At 43.8% G+C, this 21,597-nt stretch overlaps 1 protein-coding gene across 5 annotated transcripts in view; it reads right to left on the bottom strand.

The window, feature by feature from the left end:
* Positions 1 to 20,753, bottom strand: part of THRAP3 (thyroid hormone receptor associated protein 3) — a 68,810-nt gene extending 48,057 nt beyond the window's left edge. Inside the window, exons 1-2 of one of the 5 annotated variants that reach the window (XM_044390529.3) lie at positions 20,488 to 20,602; positions 14,799 to 14,876 (exon numbers count right to left, since the gene is read on the bottom strand). The gene's annotated coding sequence lies outside the window, so the exon portion shown is untranslated. Of the gene's footprint in view, positions 1 to 13,008; positions 13,824 to 13,979; positions 14,108 to 14,798; positions 14,877 to 20,487 lie in introns of those variants that run through there. The other 4 variants (XM_044390530.3, XM_026516664.4, XM_026516666.4 and 1 more) reach the window with 4 other exon arrangements.
* Positions 20,754 to 21,597: the final 844 nt, after the last annotated feature.

Below are 21,597 nucleotides of genomic sequence, written 5' to 3'. Positions count from 1 at the left end.
GTCACGGCTGGGCCCTTCAAGTACCACGCGTTCTGTCGTTTTATTATCAGTTTTAAATTACCAGTGTATCTTCGTATGTTAAAACAAGAAGACAAAAGTGGACTTTAAACGTTACCCATTTAAGGGACAGTGTGGAGTGTGGATTATTTTGTAATGATTTAGATGGCAAAATTCTCTTATGAACAAACACCGTAACTGTGCCAAGAATACAATATATGTCAATATTACCAAACTAAGCACGCATCACAGTGTTCATACCTAACAGCATTCTGTTAGAAAATTAGAAAATTTAAAACAGAATATCTCATTACAACTGAAAATCTTCACCAAAAAAATAATAAAAATGAAGTTTCTGACTGGTTCATCTGTTAGCTTAACAGGGAAAGCCATTTATTTACAAAGAGCTGATTACATCATGTTTGTAGCAGCCAAACGAATGTGTCCAGAAAAAATCATTTTGTTTAAGACTATTAGCCTTTTGGCTGGAAAAGCTGAGGACAATGGGAGCAACAACAGTAGCCAATTAAAAAATAAGGCAGGGATGCCTGAGTGGCGCAGTCGGGTAAGCGTCGGTGCATGGGACTCTTGGTTTCAGCTCAGGTCCTGTTCTCAGGGTCACGAGATGGAGCCCGCATCGGGATCTGCACTCAGTGGGGAGTCTGCTTGAGATTCTCTCTCCCTCTCCCTTTGCCCCTCCCACTTGTGCGCTGGTGTTGTCTCTCTCTCTCAAATAATTTTTTTTTTAAGATTTTATTTATTTATTTGACAGAGAAAGAGAGAGCCAGTGAGAGAGGGAACACAAGCAGGGGGAGCGGGAGAGGAAGAAGCAGGCTCCCAGAGGAGGAGCCTGATGCGGGCTCGATCCCAGAACACCGGGATCACGCCCTGAGCCGAAGGCAGACGCTTAACGACTGAGCCACCCAGGCGCCCCTCAAATAAATCTTTTTAAAAAGGTAAGGCAGGTGGAAGGGAAAGGAGTTGACCTAAAGTAACTATGGAAATGAGTAGAACAGGGAAGACAGCAAAACGAACTGCATTCTAGATGTTAAAGTTGCTTCCCATGGGGGTATGGGTTAACAATTCTGAAACCATTATACATGTATACTGGAATTAATAAGTAAATGGACAGCAAACGGTGAGAGCCAAATTTCTCACTGTTGGAGTGTGAGGCCACAAACGACAGACAGAAAGGCTAGAACGATCCAGGTGGTACTGGATTAGAAGTGGAGCTACCAGTATAAGCTCCTGCTGAGCTTAATACAGATAGACACAAATGGATACACACAGATACATCAGAAATATTTACAAATATTTCTATATGTATATAAAATGTTATTATACATATATTTCCTATATGTACACACACATATATTTCCTTGCTTTGTCATCTGAGAAGACCTATAAGCAGTAACATTCCAGCAGCAATAAGCACACCTAGCACCCACACCTTGATTTCTAGTAATATTCTCCAAAAAAAGAAACCAAGGCTCCTTGGAAAAATGACTGACTCCAGGGCTGAGGCCAGCAATACACTGCATAAGCCTTAATATCTTGTAGTGCCAGAAAGAAGTACAACAAACAAACAAAAACCACCACAATGAAGGGAATATGTCAAAAGGACACTCCTGTCCAACTGAAAGAACTCAAGAACCAAAATGAAAAAAAAAATTGAAATGAATGGATAATTCAAAGTATAAAATACCTATGAGACTAAACTGATATAAATGTATAAATGGATAAGAAGAAACCAATTTCCCATGTCGAAGACTTCCAAATAATTTATGCATATATTCCACCCTCCAGAACGTAAAACATAGCTCTCCATTTCGTAAGTGGAGTGAGCCCAGTAATTTCCTCCCAAAAAGTACAGTATGGAGGGGAGGGAATAATTTACACCGGAGAAACCTAGCCAGGTGATCAAAGTTAACATCAACCATTAATCATGTCGGTAACATGTATTCCTTGATATGATGTGATGGAAATGATACCTTACTTCTGTGGTCTTTCTCACTAAAATCTGTTAACACCAGTCTAATCGTGAGAAAAATCCCAACTGAGGAACATTCTACAAAATATCTAACCAGCACTCCTCAAAACTGTCAGTCACCAAAAATAAGAAAAGTCTGAAAAGGTGTCACAGCCAAGCCTAAGGAGACATAACAACTAACTGTATATCCTAGATAGGATCCTGGAACAGAAAAGGGGTATTAGGTAAAAATTAAGAAAATATTTATGAAGTAAGGACTTTAGTTAACAAGAATGCATCAACATTGGTTCATTAGCTAGGTAGGACCAATGTACTACATACTAACTCGTTAACAGGGGAAAAGGGCATGAGGTATACAGGAGAACACTCTGTACTATCTTCTCAGATTTTCTATAAATCTGAAACTGGTCAACAACCACATATTTGTTAAGGGGGGGAAAATTTTCAGTGGTGTTCCTTGCCTCTTGATTCAACAGATATTATAGGTACTGCATAACTGTTTACTGGAGAAGTCAACGCTGGCTTTGAAATGACTGAAGAGTCAGCTTCTATGAATAGTCTATATGAACAACTGTAGGTGAGACTCCTTCAAAGACGCTTGAGAGGACACTTATACAACCTGAACCTGAATCTGCATTTTTATGGGAAATCTATATTATGGCAAATTAATCTGAACAACAGTAAACACTGTTTGAACCTCAGGTAATGTCAAGTTACGTTATTCACTTCCTCTACTACCAAAGTAGTAGAATGAATGAAATCCCTGTTCACACAAAACTTTGAAAGACCTATTTCCTTAATTCAAACTACACTTCCAGCATATTTCCAGTCTTAATGAAAGTGCAAAGTAAATCTCCATCTTTCAAAATCCATCTAGCGGTGCAACTGAGAAGCTTCCACCTAGGGGTGCCTGGCTGGCTCAGTCAGGTGAGTGTGTGGCTCTTGACCTCGGGGTTCTGAGTTTGGGCCCCACATTGGGTGTGGAGATTACTTAAAAATAAAATCTTTAAAAAAAAGAAACCCAAAAAACTTCCATCTAATATTCCATTGGAAAGAATTACTCTGCAGCGTAATGGAACCCCAAAAGGCAAATATCAAGAAATGAATCTAACAGAATTCTATAAATGCCTTCCAAGTGATGAATGTGCTCAAATAAAACATATGCTCAAAAAAATCATATGCTCATGGATTACTATTAGTATTTGGCAGTACCTGTCTGTGTAAAGACATTTTCAAAGATGACATATGTGCAATCGCACTACAGATTTCAGCATAGGTAAAACTAACTCTGAACCCCAGTAATGTGAAATGTTATCTCCCAAAGTGAATTCCACTCTTGTAACACACCTGCCTTACAAAAACTGTATTCAACTATTACATTTTGAATTCTGCCAATAAAATATTTGTTTTCTTGGGGTGCCTGGCTGGCTCAGTCAGTAGAACATGCAACTCTTAATTAATCTCAGGGTAGTGAGTTCAAGCCCCACGTTGGGTGTGTAGATTACTTAAAAAGATAAAAATTCTAAAAATTTTAAATATTTGTTTTCTTCACTGTTATTTAAGTACCTATGTAATATCCTCAGTTTTGCCTCTTGGCCCCCAAAGCCTAAAGTATCATCTGGACCCACAGAGAAAAAGTCAGCCAACTCTGGCTCTACACCATTTGCTTTACAAAGGCATTTAGTGCAAATGACCATGTAATAAGAATAAACCCTTAATGAGCCAGCAGTAATTCTCAAAACTGCAGGGGTCTCAAATGGTAGAAACTGTCACTGTTTAATCCTCATACCCAACAAATTACAGTAAGACAAATAAAATTAGTAATCAATCATCCCAAAACAATTTCCCAAGCACTGGCCCAATAAATAGTACGAAACAATACACGCTCTAAAGGCTTTGATTCCCAGCACCACCAACTAGTAGTTTTGAAACGTGTGGTAAGTTACTTTATTAAATCCCACTATCTGTCTCATCTGTAAAACCGATTCCCACTACATAGAGCTGTTATTAAAACTGAATGAGTTAATACGTATGTGAAGCACCTGAAACAATACTTACTAGCACACATTTAGCATCAATAGCATTATTAATCAGGTCAACGTCGAAATCACAGTTAAGAGACAAGACTTCCACCGGCTAGTATGGGTAATCACACGGTCATTGAACAATTACTCTTTCTCCTGAGAATTCCGAATTTGTCTTTATGGTAGACTCAGAATGTAAGACACTGAGCTTACTCAAAAATAACAATTTTAAACAAACAAATAAATAAATCATTCTTAATTTCCTTCACTGGGCACCATGTAAAGCACAAAGACGAATCACAAACTCTGTATCCTTCCCCGCGCTTATAATACAACACAGGAGTTCTCTCTGCTCAGTATATATTATCATTATTCTGATATCATTATGCTGAGAACCTGGTTAATAAAACTTCCAACCAGCCCACACTTATAATGTTTATGGATCTATTTCTAAATGTCACTGAAAGAGTTATCTGAAAAAATGACTGTGACTTGAAGTGCTAGGAGAATAAAGAGAAAATCTGCCACCATCAGACCCTGTATAGGGTGTGTCAGCCTCAAGGCAGTCTAGAGCTGGCTTTACTCAAAGAGCAGAGAGTCCCGTGATTAAGAGACCACAATCCACTCTAATCTACAGGCAAAAATACTACCTGGACAAATAGGACTACAATTAAGAGTCACAGAGCAGTAAGAACTGGAAGCACTCCTAGAGATCATATCTAGTATAACCCTAGGTTTACAGAAGGGAAACTGAGCCCAGAGAAAGGAAGGATTTCACCCAAGGTGACCTAAAACTGGAGCCTAAAGGCCGTTGGCCATCAGTGTCCCAATTCTTTCACGTCATCGTGCTAATGGTTTACCTGTTCAAGAACCTTAAGCTACAAACTTCATCCAGTTGGCTTGGATTCCTCACTTTTCTTCCATTACTTGCTATCTAAGGAAAAAATTTCTTTAATATGCTTTATGAAATCAATCTTAGAAAACATTTCTAAATCATCCTAAAATGTGCTCTACTGGAAGCCACAGGGGATGCTAAGAATAAATCTAATTCACTAAAGCCCTATTTGAAAGGAAATTTCAGTAAACAAGAAACTATTAATTTTAGAGTTGGAAAAGTAGATGGTACATTCAGAGTCTATCTTCTGCAACTGCTTAGCTTTATTAAAAAAATTTCAACCAAAACAGTAATTTAATTAACCACCCACTTAAACCAGGGCATTAGACCAAGACAACCAACTTTTAGATGAATCACATTTGCTATCATTTGTAAACAAGCAACAGAAAAGAGACCAAATTTCATGACAGAATAATATCATAAACAAGAAGATCTGATCATATGCTGGAAAAGCCATTAAAACATAATTGCCTTTGGAGATATTTTTCTTCGTTTTTCCTTTTTTAAATTACAAATCAGGAGTAGTTACTAGGTGTGACATGAAAGTCAATAACTACTCAGAATACCGCCAAATTAACTTATCTTCAACTAAACTTACTATTAGAAAGAACCTCATCAGCAATTTTGGAAATCTATCCCAAAATGTCCATATCCTCTGGTTCTAATTCTAGAAAATAAATCTGCAGCCAATATTAACCCAACAGCAATTTACACACTATCTAGGGAAGCCCAAGACTCCTCTTCCCACAAAATACCAATTCCCAAGGCCACTGAACCATTCTCCTTATCAGAAGGTTCCTCACAAAACACATCTCATTCCAAAGCATTTACAGGTAATGTAACAGCTCATCAGAATCAGTCCTATATTCTTAAGTTTAACTAGGAAAATAGATTGCTATAAAAACTGGTATAATCACTAAGAGAATTATATCATCTGTCAGATTTTTTTTAAAGATTTGAGAGAGAGCGGGGGAGGGGCAGGAGAGGGAAAAATCTCAAGGAGACTACCTGCTGAGTGGGGAGCCCAGTGTGTTGACTCGGGGCTCCATCTCACAACCCTGACATCATGACCTGAGCCAAAATCAAGTTGGACGCTTAACCCGGTGAGCCACCCAGGCGCCCCTGTCAAATTGATTCTTGTAAATGGAGTTATCCCCCTAAAAGGGACTCATGCCATCCCTGATTTAGCAATCCTGCTTTCTATTTCTTGGAAATTTGGTTTTAGATTACATGAATGTTTTTCCAACTTCTCATACATAAAGTTAAGAAGATTTAAGCCCTGAAAAAAGGGTAAAGGCCACTATACACAACCCAAAAACAAATCAGGACTTGAGATTCAAAATATTGAGAAATAACTAAAATAGGGGACACCTGGCTGGTTCAGTCAGTGAAGCATGTGACCCCTGATCTCAGGGTTGTAGGTTTGAGCTCCGCATTGGGTGCAGAGATTACTTAACAATAGACAAAATCTTAAAAACCAAAAAACAGGGGCGCCTGGGTGGCACAGCGGTTAAGCGTCTGCCTTCGGCTCAGGGCGTGATCCGGCGGTATGGGATCGAGCCCCACATCAGGCTCCTCTGCTGTGAGCCTGCTTCTTCCTCTCCCACTCCCCCTGCTTGTGTTCCCTCTCTCGCTGGCTGTCTCTATCTCTGTCGAATAAATAAATAAAATCTTTAAAAAAAAAAAAAAAAAAAACACCAAAAAACAAAACAAAACACCTACAACCAATCTTATGGGAAAAGTAAAATTAGATCCCTACCTACCGTCACAAACAAAATAAACTCTAAGTTTATTTGGACTGAAAATACATAAAATTTTGAAAAAAATACGAATCATTAAATATGAAAAGCTTTGAAACTTTTAGAAGAAAATATAGGGGGGGGGTGCCTGGGTGGCTCAGTCAGTTAAGCATCTGACTCTTGATTTCAGCTCAGGTCATGATCTCAGGGTCATAAAATCAAGCCCTGCTTCAGGCTCTGCTCTGTGGGAAGTCTGCTTCCTCCTCCCTATGCCTCCCTCACACTCTCACACTCTCTAAAAACCATTTCTATAAAAAAGAAAATAGAGCAATCTATAGAACTTAAGAAAAAGGATTACGAACAAAATATTCTAATTATAAACCATAAAGGCAGAGATTGATAAATGTCTTTATGTTTTAGAAAAACAAAACGAGGGACGCCTGGGTGGCTCAGTCAGTTAAGCATCTGCCTTCAGCGCAGGTCATGATCCCAGCGTCCTCCTGCTGAGCAAGGAGCCTGCTTCTCCCACTCCCTCTGCCTGCCGCTCCCCCTGCTTATCCTCGCTCTGTCAAATGATTAAATATTTTTGGGAAAAAAAAGTGTATCCAGGATTTATATATTTGAACAATGCTTCCTTGTTCACTAAAAGGAATAAAGGAAGGTAGATGAACAATCTACAAGACAAAGCCTGTATCCTTATAGCTTTGCTGTGATACTTAACACCCAAAAAGGAAACCAAAGATCCTCTCCTCAGAAAGTACCATCTATTTCTTGTTAGCAGCTCTCAGATAAGTTACCAGAATAAGATGAGCTGAGAAGGGCAAGGTCAAAATTCTAGCCGGAATAACATATTGTACATAAAGTTACAGTTTATGTATACTTTTGACTAGCACATAAAATCTTAATTTCCAAACAGCAACAGCAATAATTCAGCTGACAACTTTGAAACTCAGTGTTACCTTTCACTTACATTCATGGTTCATGTATGCAAATACACAACTCATTAATGATGAGTGGTTATCAGGTTTCATTAGGAAGCTGGCGCTTTGGGGGCGCCTGGGTGGCACAGCGGTTAAGCGTCTGCCTTCGGCTCAGGGCGTGGTCCTGGCGTTGTGGGATCGAGCCCCACATCAGGCTCCTCCGCTATGAGCCTGCTTCTTCCTCTCCCACTCCCCCTGCTTGTGTTCCCTCTCTCGCTGGCTGTCTCTATCTCTGTCAAATAAATAAATAAAATCTTCAAAAAAAAAAAAAAAAAAAGGAAGCTGGCGCTTTGGATGAACCGTATTAAAAATTTTTTCATTAAAAAAACTTCAAGGGTGCCTGGATGGCTCAGTTGGTTAAGCCTCTGACTCTTGATTTCGGCTCAGGTTATGATTTTAGGGTTGTGAGATCAAGTCCCACCTCCGGCTCCATGCTTGGTGGGGAGTCTACTAAAGATTCTCTCTCCCTTTCCCTCCAACCCTGCTCATGCGGGCTCTCTCTCTCATATAAATAAATCTTTAAAAATTTTCATTAAACTTTCTTTTGTAAAAGAAGAACTATTTGGGATGCCTGGGTGACTCAGGTGGATGGGTGTCTGCCTTCAGCTCAGGTCATGATCGCAGGGTCCTGGGATCAAGTCCCACATAGGGCTCCTTGCACAGCAGGGAGCCTGCTGCTCCCCCTGCTTGTTCTCTCAGACAAATAAATAAATAAAATCTTAGAAAAGGAAAAGAAAAGAAAAGAAAAGAAAAGAAAAGAAAAGAAAAAAAAGAAAAGAAAAAGAAAATCTTAGGGTGCCTGGCTGCCTCAGTCAGTACAGCATCTGACTCTTGATCTTGTGGCTGTTAGCTGAGGGGGAGCGGGGAGCAGCAGGCAGAGGGAGAGGGAGAGGGAGAAGCAGACTCCCCACTGAGCAAAGAGCCTGATGCCAGCTCGACCTCACAACTCTGTGCCCAACTGAGCCACCCAGGCGCCCCTAGAGATTACTTCAAAAATACATTTCAGGGCGCCTGGCTAGCACAGCAAGCGAATCTTAATCTCAGGGTCGTGAGTTTAAGCCCCAAGTTGGATACGGAGCCTACTTAAAATAAAAAATAAGGGATTGCAAAGGGGCAGCTGGGTGGCTCAGGTCATGATCTCAGGGTCCTGGGATGGAGCCCTACATCGGGCTCTCTGCTCCGCGGGGAATCTGCTTCTCCCTCTCATTCCCCCTCTGTGCCCTCCCTCTCTCTCAAATAAATAAAATCTTAAAAAAAAAAAAAAAAATACGGGACACCTAGGTGGCTCAGTAAGTTAAGCATCTGCCTTCGGCTCAGGTCATGATCCCAGGGTCCTGGGATCAAGTCCCGTATCAGGTTCCTTGCTCGGCAGGAGCCTGCTTCTCCCTCTGCCTGCTGCTCCCCCTGCTTGAGCAAAGCACTCACACTCTCTCTGACAAATAAATAAAAACTTAAAAATAGATCAATAAAATACATAAATTTCTTTAAAGAAAAAAATCTTTCAGTAAGTAAAAATGAAATGTTAAGCAGAACCCCTAAGTAAAAAATTATCAATGCAGAAATGGGAGTGGGCTGCTCAGAGTCCTGCCAGCTCAGTCTCTTCCCTCAAAAGCTCCTGAGGCACCCTCCTCACTCCAAGAAGTATTTTAAAATCTCCTGTCCAATCCATACTTGGCTAAACTTACTAAAAATTCAAGAAAAACAATCATCACCACAACTTACTTATACAGTTACCTCAGTTTCACAGAACAGCCTTTAGAGAATAGCTTTTGAAAACAAACTTTTATAAACCAACTTCATAATCCACTTACAAAAGATGTACACATTATAACAATAGTTCGGTCAGTTTTGACAAAATAAACTGTGAAACACTACCCCAACCAAAATATGGAATATTTCAGGGACGCCTGGGTGGCTCAGTCGTGAAGCATCTGCCTTCGGCTCAGGGCGTGATCCCGGAGTCCTGGGATCGAGCCCCACATCAGGCTCCTCCGCTGGGAGCCTGCTTCCTCCTCTCCCACTCCCCCTGCCTGTGTTCCCTCTCTCGCTGGCTGTCTCTGTTAAATAAATAAATAAAATCTTTAAAAAATATATATATATGGAATATTTCAGGGGCACCTGGGTCGCTCAGTCAGTTAAGCGTCCGACTCTCAATCTTAGCTCAGGTCTTAATCTCAGGTCTTTGAGTTCAAGCCCCGCGTTGAACTTTAAAATATATAAATATAAATAAATATATATATATATATATATAAACTTTAACTTTACATATATAATATATAACTTAATACATTAATACTGTAATTAATATTTTATATTATAATTACAATCAACATTTATATTAATGTTATAAAAACATTTTATATTAACTTAATTATTATAACTTAATAATTATATATATTATCTATAACTTTAAAATATACACACACACACACATATATATGTATATAGGATATTTCTATCACTTCAGAAAGCACCTTCCTGCCCCTTTGAAATCTCCTCACCTACCACCATACAAATCAGTTTCAACTGGTAGATTTCTTTTTTTTTCATCAGTCCGCAAAAAATAAGGCAACAAGACATAAAACAAATTTTAATGGTGATACAACGTTAAGACAGAAAAAAGAGTTAAGTGGAGGCATCAGAGACCTGATTCATATATCTAAAACAGGCAGACCAAATTAAAGTGCCTACAAACAGACATGTAATATAAGGTGTAAGATAATATCTAGTGACACTCCACTCCATGTCAGGCTGTAGGGAGGTCTCTAACAAACTGGAGAGGACATGCCCAACTACAAAAGATGGCTGCTATGAAGCAGAAACACAGGTCCATGGCTGCCAGAACGGATTTTTCGAAAGCAATCCAAGTCCAAATTTTTACTTAAAATCTCCTTGTTTTTTAACGTTGACAACCAATTCAAATTTACAAGACTGTATGAGCCAATCAAAACACATCTGGAGATTGGATCCGGTCCATAAGCCTTCAGTTTCCAACCTCTGCCGTAAAAAGAAAAATACCTGGTTCTTTCAGTACAGCTCTAACTCTGGGGTACAAAGTACACCCAAGCTTCCAGGAACACAATGTCATGTACAAATATACTCAAAAAATATCAATATACATCTGAAACCCCTAACTGCTGAAGGAAAGCAAGAAGAAAATGATCTTGCTCTTCATCAACTGAAGCGCTCCATTTGTACCACTTCAAATAGGAACGGTTTCTTCCAGTGGAAGCAAACATTAGGAAACGGATTTTCATGAAACTGAGCTCACTAATGTTTAGCTTCCTCAGTATGTGCATCAGCCCGTAACTCACACACAAAAAGAAACTAAAAGATGATCTATGGCACAGCATTTAACCTTGATTTAAAAAAAAAAAGGTCCCATGAAAGACTAAGCAATGGGGTGCCTGGCTGGCTCAGCTCTCCGGGCAACTCCTGATTTTGGAGTTTTGAGTTTGAGCCCCATGTGGGGTGTAGAGATTACTTAAAAAAAAAAAAAAGAAAAAGATGAAAGAAAGCCATCTTTTAGAAGGGTACCCATGACTCAACTCTCCTGATAAGCTGCGGGCAACTACTTTTTTATGGGTTATAAACCTGCATTACAGGCTCTAGAGCAGTGGTTCTTAAATTTTGAGACTAATGAATAAGACGGAAGGTATCAAACCTCTGAGAAAATGCACTCCCTCACAAAAATTTTACAGTTCGTGGGCTCCCTACATGGACCAAAGATTATGAATGGCCTGCTCCAAAGAATATTAAACCTATGTCATCTCCAAACCCCCCGCTTCTTCCCACCAGTACATCTCCATTCCATCTACTTTGGACAACTCCCATGTCCAGCCTGGACCAGTACAGCAGCCTTAAATGAGATCCCCCCCCCCCATCTTCCATACCTCTGCAAAAGTTACTTTAAAATATAAATCAGAAGGCTTCGAAGGCTTCCCCAAACAACCTTACCTGTCCATGTATTCTGTAACCACTCTCCTCACTGTGTGTGTCAGCTACTCTGGGCCTCTTTTCAGTGCTGAAAGCACACTGAATTCTCCCCATCTTCAAGTTCTGGCACTTGCTGTTCCCTCCACACAGAATGCTCTCTCCTACAAAACACTCTCCTCACTCGCGCCCGAAAGAACTTCTCTGACCACCCTTAGGTTTCCCTTGTTAGTGTCTATTAGAGTCCCTGCTTGGGATCTCCACATCACTTTTCTCGATTTGTCATTTATTTGCTTACCTGTTGTTGTCTTCCCCCACTCTACTGGAAGTTCTCCAAAAGCGAGACCCCTTCTGTCTCATACCCCCCTGTACTCCCAGAGCCTAGCACGGGAGCCAGAAGATGGTACGTCCTCAGGCACTATTTGTTGAATCAATCAGTCAAATACTGAACTGACTCAATCTTAGATGTTTACAGAATGCGTATGTGAAGCAATTCATCAAAATCTAATATCTGAGAGAACAGCATTAACCTCACTGCCTTCAATTCAGGATGTCACTGTGCCCAAGAGAAACAGGCTAGCATCTTAAGATTCTTAGTCGTTGAGACTAGCCATTCGAAATAAATAAATAATAGTCGTTGTCTTCTGCTCTCTCTGGGTCAGCCTCATCTCTTCCCACCTCTGCGCTAATTTCAGCAATATTCCAAGCTTCCTCATCCCAATTTCTCAGGACAAAACAGGACACTCTTTTTGGCACCCACAATTTCAGTGGCTAAATCAAATTCAAAAAGTGCCTGTAGGTGGTGTTTATGCCAACGAAACAGCTCAAGAACTGCTGCGGCTATTACTACTCTCACTACCACCACTAAAATGGGACTGTACTTCTGCAGACTAAAAACACCAGTCTCCAAAATCGGAGACCTGTCACTGGCGCCAAAAGGGTTAAAGAACAAAGCTGTATTTAGACATAAAGATTTTTAGTTAAACGACTTCTTCTGAAAACTTCAATTCACCTTTTACAAGATACAATCAAGCCTAAGAGGCTGCAGAATACACTTGTTTTGGATTATTGCTGAAGTGTGTGCACCAGTTTACAAAACATAATGCCCAGCGCAGAGCAAACTAAGGCGGATTTACTCCACAAGTTGTTCATAGCAGGAATCGCTGCTGACTCTTTAACAAGCTTCTACCTAATGATACACATTATCAAGCTGTCCAGATAACCGAACAGACAATATTCCCACAAATAAAAAAAGGGAGGGCCATCTGCAAGGAAAGGAAAATGCTGGTGTGATACCTGCGCTTCCACTCTGGGCCCACCATCTAGAAATCCTATAAACGATGATAATAATGATGTCGTTTAATACATGTCAGGTAATGAGCTAAGCGGTTCTCAATTTAATCTCATTAAATCTTCACAATCACTCTATAAAGTAGCCACTGTTACTTACCGCTATTCTGCAGATAAGGAAACTGAGGCACCCGGAAGCGACGCCCCATGACCTAAAATCAAAAGCTAACAGAGCCAAAATTTGAACCCAGGCAAGCTGGCTCCGGGATCCATCTGTTATGTTGCCACCAGAAGCTTCACTGGCTCTCGCCCGCCGGGCTCTACCACTCTCTGAGGCTTCTTCTTCAATCCAATTAACCACCTCCCCGTAAACACCCTACTACCACTGACGGCTTCGAACTTCTGGGCACCAGCGCTACTTGCCAGCTTCTGCCGCCATGCTCCACCCCTTAGATTTAGAAAGGCAATGAGAAGAGCTGATAAAAGTTGCTGAGGTGCTAAAGGAGGCAAAGAAAATAGCCTCCTACAAGCAGAACACACGCCGATTACCACTGGAATGCAAGTCGGCCTCACCTCCAACCCAAGAGACTGAAATAAAAGTGGGCGCACAAATGTTCCCGGAGCAGATAAATTTGGACTATGCCTCCTCTGGCCGCAAGGCAGAAAAGAAGGACTAACGTTTACAGAGCGCCAGCCACATGCGCCCTAGGAGAAGACAGAACCAGGCCAATGGAGACCGGGGGGGGGGGGGGGGTAGCACTCGAAGAGTTCCGGGAAAAGAAAAAATCCAAATAATGGGGTTCCTACGGCTAAAGAGAGAAACGAAGAGGTGGAGGCCTCTTCCTCGCAGCTTGCAAGGAGGAGAGAAAAGGGTAGGAGCTGCTCGGGAGAAAAGGCGGCCCAGAGCGTCGGGAGCTAGGCCGGAGCGAGGGGAAGCCCTGAAGGGCGGGGAGGGGGAGGAGCCGGAGAGAGCGGGGCCCGCTCACAGGAGGCCTGGGAGTAGGCGCGGGGGAGCGGCTCCGCGCCGGGCCTGCCGGGGACCCTGACCCAGCCGCCGCCGAGGAAAGATAAAAGACAAAACGACTGGAGCCGATGGAACTGCCCTAATCCCCATCAAAGGCCTTAACTCACCTGGGCCCACCGCAGCGATCGCAGCTGCAACCTCGCAACGGCACAACCGGCCCGAACCTCGCCCCCGCCCGACAGCGCGCCCCGCGTCCCCGCTCTCCGACGGCGGCAGCGGCGGCGTCGCCCGCTGACTCCTGGGAAATGTAGTGCTAAGCCCGTCTCTCCTTGCCAACTTGATAGTCGGTTGAACTACATTTCCCACAAGGCAAGGCGAGCGTTGAGCCCGCCGCTTTGCGTCACGCGCCAGGTTGTCGGCAGTCACGTGGGTTGCTCCGTTCCATCCCCTCCCCCCGCCTGGGTGGCCTGGGGAAGAAGGAGGGTGGTGGACGGAAGGGGCGGGGGCGTTGCTGACGCCACTACCCCCACCATTTTGGAACCAGCCTGGAGGGAGGGCCTGAGCCCCACCCACTGGCGGCCTTCCCCCGTTGTCGCAAAGTCTCTGAGCTGGGAATCCGCGCGCCTGGTTTTCAGTCTCTGCCCTGCCACCTCTCGCTTTGTGACCTTGAGCAAAACGTCTCCCCTCTGTGAGCCTCGGTTTCCTCCCCTATGGTATGACACTGGTAATTTCTATCCCATAGAGTTGTTGCGAGAGTCCGACAAAGTAAAACACATGAAAGCGGCTTGTACCCTGAAAGCGCGACTCAAAATGGAGTTTTTATTGTGATAGCGTGACCTCTTTCGGAGATCCAGGAGCCCCATGGGTCAAGCTCTGATCGGCCTCATCTCCCGGCACCTCCCCCTCCCCCGCCCATGACCATGGACGCACAGAAAGAGATTTCCTGAAAGTGTCCTGTGAAGCTTGTTAAAATGGTTGCCACTCACCTCTTAAACCAGAAGTTTCCCGGGAAGTATAGTCTTGGAATATGCATTATCAACACTTCTCCAGTGATTCTTATGCATCTACAAGTTCGAGAACCATTGCATTTATCAGGGTTTTGCTCAAGCAAGTTTTCGCTGGCATTACTGCCCTAACGAATTCCAACCTTGAAGACTGAGCTTAAATGTCACCTCTTCTATGAAGCCTTCCAAGTTCATTAGCTCCCCCCTATGTCTACTCCCACAGTATCTTTGCACCTTATTCTATAATTATCAGGACCTCTGTTTTGCCCACCAGACTGCGAGCTCATTGAGAACAGAGATCAGTTTTGGTGGATTTCTGCATCCCCAGGGCAAAGTAAAAAAAAAAAAATAAACATGAATAAATATTAAAGAAATCTGTCCTTCCTGCAAGAAAAGCTCACCAGGCTCAACTCAAGTCTCAGACCATGCCACATCAGCCCTCACCCTTACTGACCTCAGTGGCATTCCTTCCAGGCTACTTACTCTTTCTTCTTTCTTTGAGCACTTCCCTGCATGCCATGCAGTGCTTGTTAGGTTCTGATGCAACTTAATTTTCTTTTCTTTTTTTTAAGTGGGGGTGGGGGGTCTTGAATTCATGACCCTGAGATCAAGACCTGAGCTGAGATCAAGAGTGGGATGCTGGGGCACCTGGGTGGCTCAGTCGTTAAGCCTCTGCCTTCCGCTCGGGTCATGATCCCAGAATCTTGGGATCGAGCCCCAAGTCGGGCTTCCTGCTCAGCAGAGAGCCTGCTTCTCCCTCTCCCTCTCCTTCTGCCTGCTGCTCTGCCTACTTGTGTTCTCTCTCTAGCTCTGTCAAATAAATAAAATCTTAAAAAAAAAAAAAAAAGTGGGATGCTTAACCAACTGACCCACCCAGGTGCCCTTCAACTTAATTTTCAACTCACAGATTTTCTGAGTGCTATGTGCCATGCCCAGCGCAAAATACTAGGAACACAATAGTAAACTAGAGGGAAACAAAAATATATAGTCATTCCTCCTGTTTCTGAAATACCCTATGCTGGATCTCTTCTTACCTCTCTCCCATCTCCACCCCCCTTGCCTGGCCCAAAACCTACCCCACAGTTCCAACGTCCTCCCTCTCTTCTCATTCAGTCTCTCTCCCTGAGTTACCGCTCTCCCTGAGTAACCTCGCTCCTTGAGGGCTGGCATACTCAGGTAGTTTCTCCATCTCTTCTGTGCGTTTTACTCCCTTCACAACATCTTAATATCAACTCGGATCATTCCAGATGGTTAGGGGTTGCCATACCCTGATTATCCACTGGTATCTCAAACTAATCCTGCTGAAATCTGAACTCTTTTTCTCTCCAATACATTACCTAATTGTGTAGTTAATTGTTTATATGTCTGCATTCTCCACTAAGCTTTGAGCTCCTCTCAAGAAAATCTTACCACTACATTAATTTATTGAGCACTTACTATGGGCCAGGTCTTGCTCTAGAAGCTCAGGAGGAATATGGTAAGCAAAACAAATGTGTTCCGTGCCTTCACAGAGCTTACTTCTAACTGGAGAGATAACATTAAGAAATCTGTTGCTGGGGTGCCTTGCTGGCTCAGTTGATAGAGCACGTGACTCCCGAGCTCAAGGTTGTGAGTTCAAGTCCCATGTTGGGCATAGAGATTCTTAATTAAAAAAAAAAATTTCTTAAGGACACCTGAGTGGCTCAGCCGGTTAAGCTTCTGCCTTCGGCTCAGATCATGATCTCAGGGTCCTGGGATCGAGTCCCAGGCTCCCTGCTCAGTGGGGAGTTTGCTTCTCCCTCTCCCTTTGCCCCTCCCCCAACTCACTGCCACTTGTGTGTGCTCTCTCTGTCTCTGTCTCCCTCTATCTCAAATAAAAATAAAATCTTATTAAAAATGTTTAAGTCTATTGCAAAAAAAAAAATAACTCTATTGCATGCATGATTAATTACCAGTGTGGTAAGGGCAACACAGGAAAGTATGTGTTACGTGCTATGGTAACATAGAACAGGGGTTGGCAAACTATATCCTACAAGCCAATCCTAGCCCTCCTCCTGGTTTTGTATGGTCAGAAGCAAGGAACTGTTTTTATATTTTTAAATGGTTGGGAAAAAAATCAAAAGAAGAGTAATATTTCATGACGTGAAAAGTACATATGAAATTCAAGGTTCAACATTCATAAATTCATCTACGGCTGCCATGACACAGAATTGAGTAGCTGTGGGATGGGCGCCATGGTGGCTCGGTCAGTTAAGAGTCCCACTCTAGGTTTCTGCTCAGGTCATGATGTGAAGGTTGTGGGATAGAGCCCCTCGTTGGGCTTAGCACTCAGTGGGGAGTCGGCTTCTCTCCCTTTCCCTCTGCCCCTCCCCTCGCTCACCCCGTCTGTGTGTGCCTGTGCATGCACGCGCTCTCCCTCTCTCTCTCCCTCTCTCTCTAAAATAAATAAGTGGAGCACATGGGTGGCTCAGTCGGTTGAGCGTCTGACTTCTGCTCAGGTTGTGATCTTGGGGTCCTGGGATCAAGCCCCGTGTCGGGCTCCCTGCTCAGCAAGGAATCTGCTTATCCATCTGCCTCTCCCCCCTCCCCGACTCATGCACTAGCTCAGGCTCTCTCTCTCTCTCAAATTAAATAAATAAATAAATAAATACCTTAAAAAAAAAAAAAAAGAATTGAGTAGCCGTGATCTGCAAAGCCCGAAATCTTTACTATCTATCTGTCCTTTCTAGAAAAAGTTTGCTGACTCTTGACATGGGATCTAAAGATTCTGACCTAGGCTAGGAGGTAAAAGGAGGCTTCACTGTGGAAGTGACCCATAAACTTGCTGTCAACCAGGCCAAGAACTAGCGAAATGTATTCCAGGCCAAAGGAACAACACATGGGAAAGCCCTGTGGCCAGAGGGAACTTGGCACATCCTAAATAATGTTAGGCCTGCCATTGACTCTTTAGCTCCTAAAGCACAATGAGCCTGGTGAGGTTCTAACAGAGCCAGATCCTGCTGGGTCTGATAGTCCTGGTGGAGGTTATTCGATTTTACTCCGAGAGCAATGGGGAGTCATTGAAAGATTTACAAGCAGGGGAGGAATTCAGATTTCCTTTTGTAAAGGATTATTCTGGCACAGTGTTAGAATGGATTAGGGCAAACCAGAATGAAAGTACAGAGACCAATTAGGAAGTTATACTGTAGTTCAAATGAGAAGACACAATATCTTGATCCAATGTGTTTTCAGTGGGGATGAAGAAAAAGTAAGCAGATTCAAGAGATGCTCAAAAGATATTTAGGAGATCAGATCTACTGATCTTGATGACTGACTGGATGAGAGAGAGAGGGAGGGAGGAGTCAAGCCTCCGTTTCCGGCTTGAGCAGCTGTGTGGATGGAAGTGCTATTACTGCCTCCCTCCCACTCTGCTTGTGCAAGTCTGCCCACACTCATCACAATATATTGGAATCCATTACATGCCCGTGTCTCCTGCAGAGAGCCGTCTCCTGGAAGGAGACCATGAGCTTGTTCTTTGTCTTCCTAGAGCCCCGCAGTCTAGGCGGAGAATGCGCAGCAGTAAATGTGTATGGACTTCCCTTTTTTTTTTTTTTTTTTTGAATAAAGATTTTATTTATTTGTCAGAGAGAGAGAGAGAGAGCACAAGCAGGGGGAGTAGCAGGCAGAGGGAGAAGCAGGCTCCCTGCTGAGCAAAGAGCCTGATGCAGGACTCGATTCCAGGACCCTGGGATTATGACCTGAGCTGAAAGCAGATGTTTAACCCACTGAGCCACCCAGGTGCCCTGTGTGCGGAGTTTTCTTAGTACTTCTTTCTCTGTTTCTTATAGGGGCTCCTCTATCCTTCTGATCAGGCAGGTTAAAAATCTTTTTTTTTCTAAAGATTTTATTCATTTATTTGACAGAGATGGAGACAGCCAGCGAGAGAGGGAACACAAGCAGGGGGAGTGGGAGAGGAAGAAGCAGGCTCCCAGCGGAGGAGCCTGATGTGGGGCTCGATCCCACAACGCCAGGATCACGCCCTGAGCCGAAGGCAGACGCTTAACGACTGAGCCACCCAGGTGCCCCAGGTTAAAAGTCTTCGAGGAATCCTGGCTTTCTCCTTCTACCTCATCCACCATATGGCATCAGTCGGAGTCCAGGTTATTCTGCCCCCAAAATACCTTGTGAACCTCCTATCACCCTGTTCCAGGCCTTGACATGTCCTAACACCTGTGAAGTGATTAGAACAGTGCCTGGGCGTCGCCTGGATGGCTCAGTCGGTTGAGTATCCGCCTCTTGATTTTGGCTCAGATTATGATCTCAGGCTCATGGGATCAAGCCCCATGTTGGGCTCTGCAGTGAGCAGGGAGTCTGCTTGAGATTCTCTCTCTCCGTCCCTCCCCCACCCCTCTAAAATAAGTAAATAAATCTTTTAAAACAAACAAACAGAAAAACAAAAACAAAACAAAAAAAAACCAGTGCCTGGGCCAGAATATATAAGTGTTGGCTATGATTAAGAGCTCTTCCCCGGCCTCTCCGCCTCCCGCCTCTTTCCATCCAGGCCCTGCTCCAGAAGGTAGTCAGACTGCTGTCTCTCAAGCCCAACTCTGGTCATGCTGTTCTCTCGCTTTAGTGCTCTCAATATCAAACCCTAAATCCTTAATGTGGTCTACAAGGCCCCACATGGTCTAACCTCCTACCATCTCTCCAGCTTCACCTTCGCCTTCAAAGGCTCTCCATTGCCATTGGGAGGAAGGGCAAGCTCAAGGTTTTCCACTACCTGGCCTCCATGTCCTCACTGGCCTCAGCTTTGACACACAATGTCCTAGTCATGTGTGCTTGTCTTGACCATTCTCTGGGCTTCCTGTCTCCTTGCGCGAGTTCATGCCCTTCTTCCTCAATGGCCCCGGCTATCAAAAGCCCGTCTCATCAGTTCCGGGTCCCCCTCCATCAGGAGTATCCCAACACCTGTTCTGCATTTGTCAGATTCTGTCTTACATTGTTGTGATTTCTGCACACCTCGTTCCTCCACTAACCGGGGAGGATATAGAGTGACCATCTGTTGCTATGCCGGCCCAGCACCCTTCCATTGCTCCTCCTCTGGGAATAGCACTGTGGTAATCCTTTGAGAAGCCTTCCCACCCCCACTCTGGCTCCACGAAGAGCAGGTGACTCTGGCTGATCAGCACATCTCATTCCTTTAGCCACAGCGACTGGCAGGTGGCTCAGACCAGGCTAGCAGAGGGAATTAACATCCGCCTGAGACCTACGCTGGAACACTGGGAAAAGAGCCCTCTTTCTTCTGGGATTGCCTGACTAGAAGAGGAGCAGCTGGACTTGTGAATGGTCATCGTCGCCACCCTTTGGAGAGAGCCTTCCTGAGAAGGAAGCCAACACCGTTGGAAAGCAGAACCATGAGCTGAGAAAGACATATTCCAGATGGAACTGACTAGACCAGTTGAGCCCTTGAATTCAGCCATGCCTGAAGTTAGCACTTCTGGACGTTTCCATGCATGAGCCAAGAAATGAGTTTGTTTGAGTTGGGTTCTAAGCTGGAGTCGTGACTAACTGAGAGAAGCTATTGGAGCTAGCTTTTGTACACAAGAGGCTTTCAGAGCAGGAAGGAGGGTGGGAAGGGAAAGCAGAAGAGACCAGCACCGGTGTGTGACCCTGTAAGCTTGAAGGGCCACCTGCGGAACAGAGGAGCACTTACCTTTGCTCTTGTTCAGACCAACCAAAGCGCCTCCACCTCCATCTCTGTTTTGCAGAACTGAACCAAACATTGTGCTCGGGGTAACAGTTGCTTGTTTTTCTGTTGATCATTGGCAAAAGGAAGCTCTTCATGGCTGAGCTTAAGCAGATGGTTAGTCTTAAGCCAACTGGCTAGCATCTACCATCAGGGAATATTCTAGTCCAGTGGTTCCCAAACTTGTCTGCACATTGGAATCATCTCAGGATGTTTGAAAAATTCCAACACCCAGACCACATCCCAGACCAAGTAAACACAATCTTTGGAGGTGGGACACAGGCATCATGAGTTCTGAAGTTTCCACAGCTGATTCCAACATGCAGACAAATTTGAGAGCCACTAACGAAGGCTCCCATCCTCCTGTTTCCAAGGCTTACACTTCTATAAAGCAGAGGTTCTCCACCTACTTGACATTCAACCACCTAGGGATTTGTTTTTGTTTTTTTGTTTTTTCATGTCCAAGTCTAGGCCTTACCTCCCAGAGATTCCGATTCAGTTGTTGGAGGGTGGGGCCTTCATACCTGCTGCTACAGACTGAGTGTGCCCGCCCATTCATATGTCGAAACCTAATCCCCAATGTGCTAGTGTCTGGAAGTGAAGTCTTTGGGAGATAATTAGGTCATGATGGTGGAGGGGCGCCTGGGTGGCACAGCGGTTAAGCGTCTGCCTTTGGCTCAGGGCGTGATCCCGGTGTTATGGGATCGAGCCCCACATCAGGCTCCTCCGCTATGAGCCTGCTTCTTCCTCTCCCACTCCCCCTGCTTGTGTTCCTTCTCTCGCTGGCTGCCTCTATCTCTGTTGAATAGATAAATAAAATTAAAAAAAAAAAAAAAGGTCATGATGGTGGAGCCTTCACGAATCTCCCTTATAAGAGAGACCACAGAGAACTCCTATCTCTACCCCCTCACCATTCCCTTTCTCAATCGCTTGCTCTTCCTCTGAAGAGAAGCAATGTGTTATGGGATGGTTGAAACTGAGAGAAGTTTCAACAGGCAAATAAAACCTAGGCTCCCCTCCCTCTTCAGACCCTCCTACTTCTGTCCTTCATGCGGTGAACACAGGCCAGGGCTCGAG

Source organism: Ursus arctos, unplaced genomic scaffold (genome assembly GCF_023065955.2).
Source record: "Ursus arctos isolate Adak ecotype North America unplaced genomic scaffold, UrsArc2.0 scaffold_32, whole genome shotgun sequence".
Classification (NCBI taxonomy): Eukaryota; Metazoa; Chordata; class Mammalia; order Carnivora; family Ursidae; genus Ursus; species Ursus arctos.
This window is presented reverse-complemented; position numbering and strand designations above follow the sequence as displayed.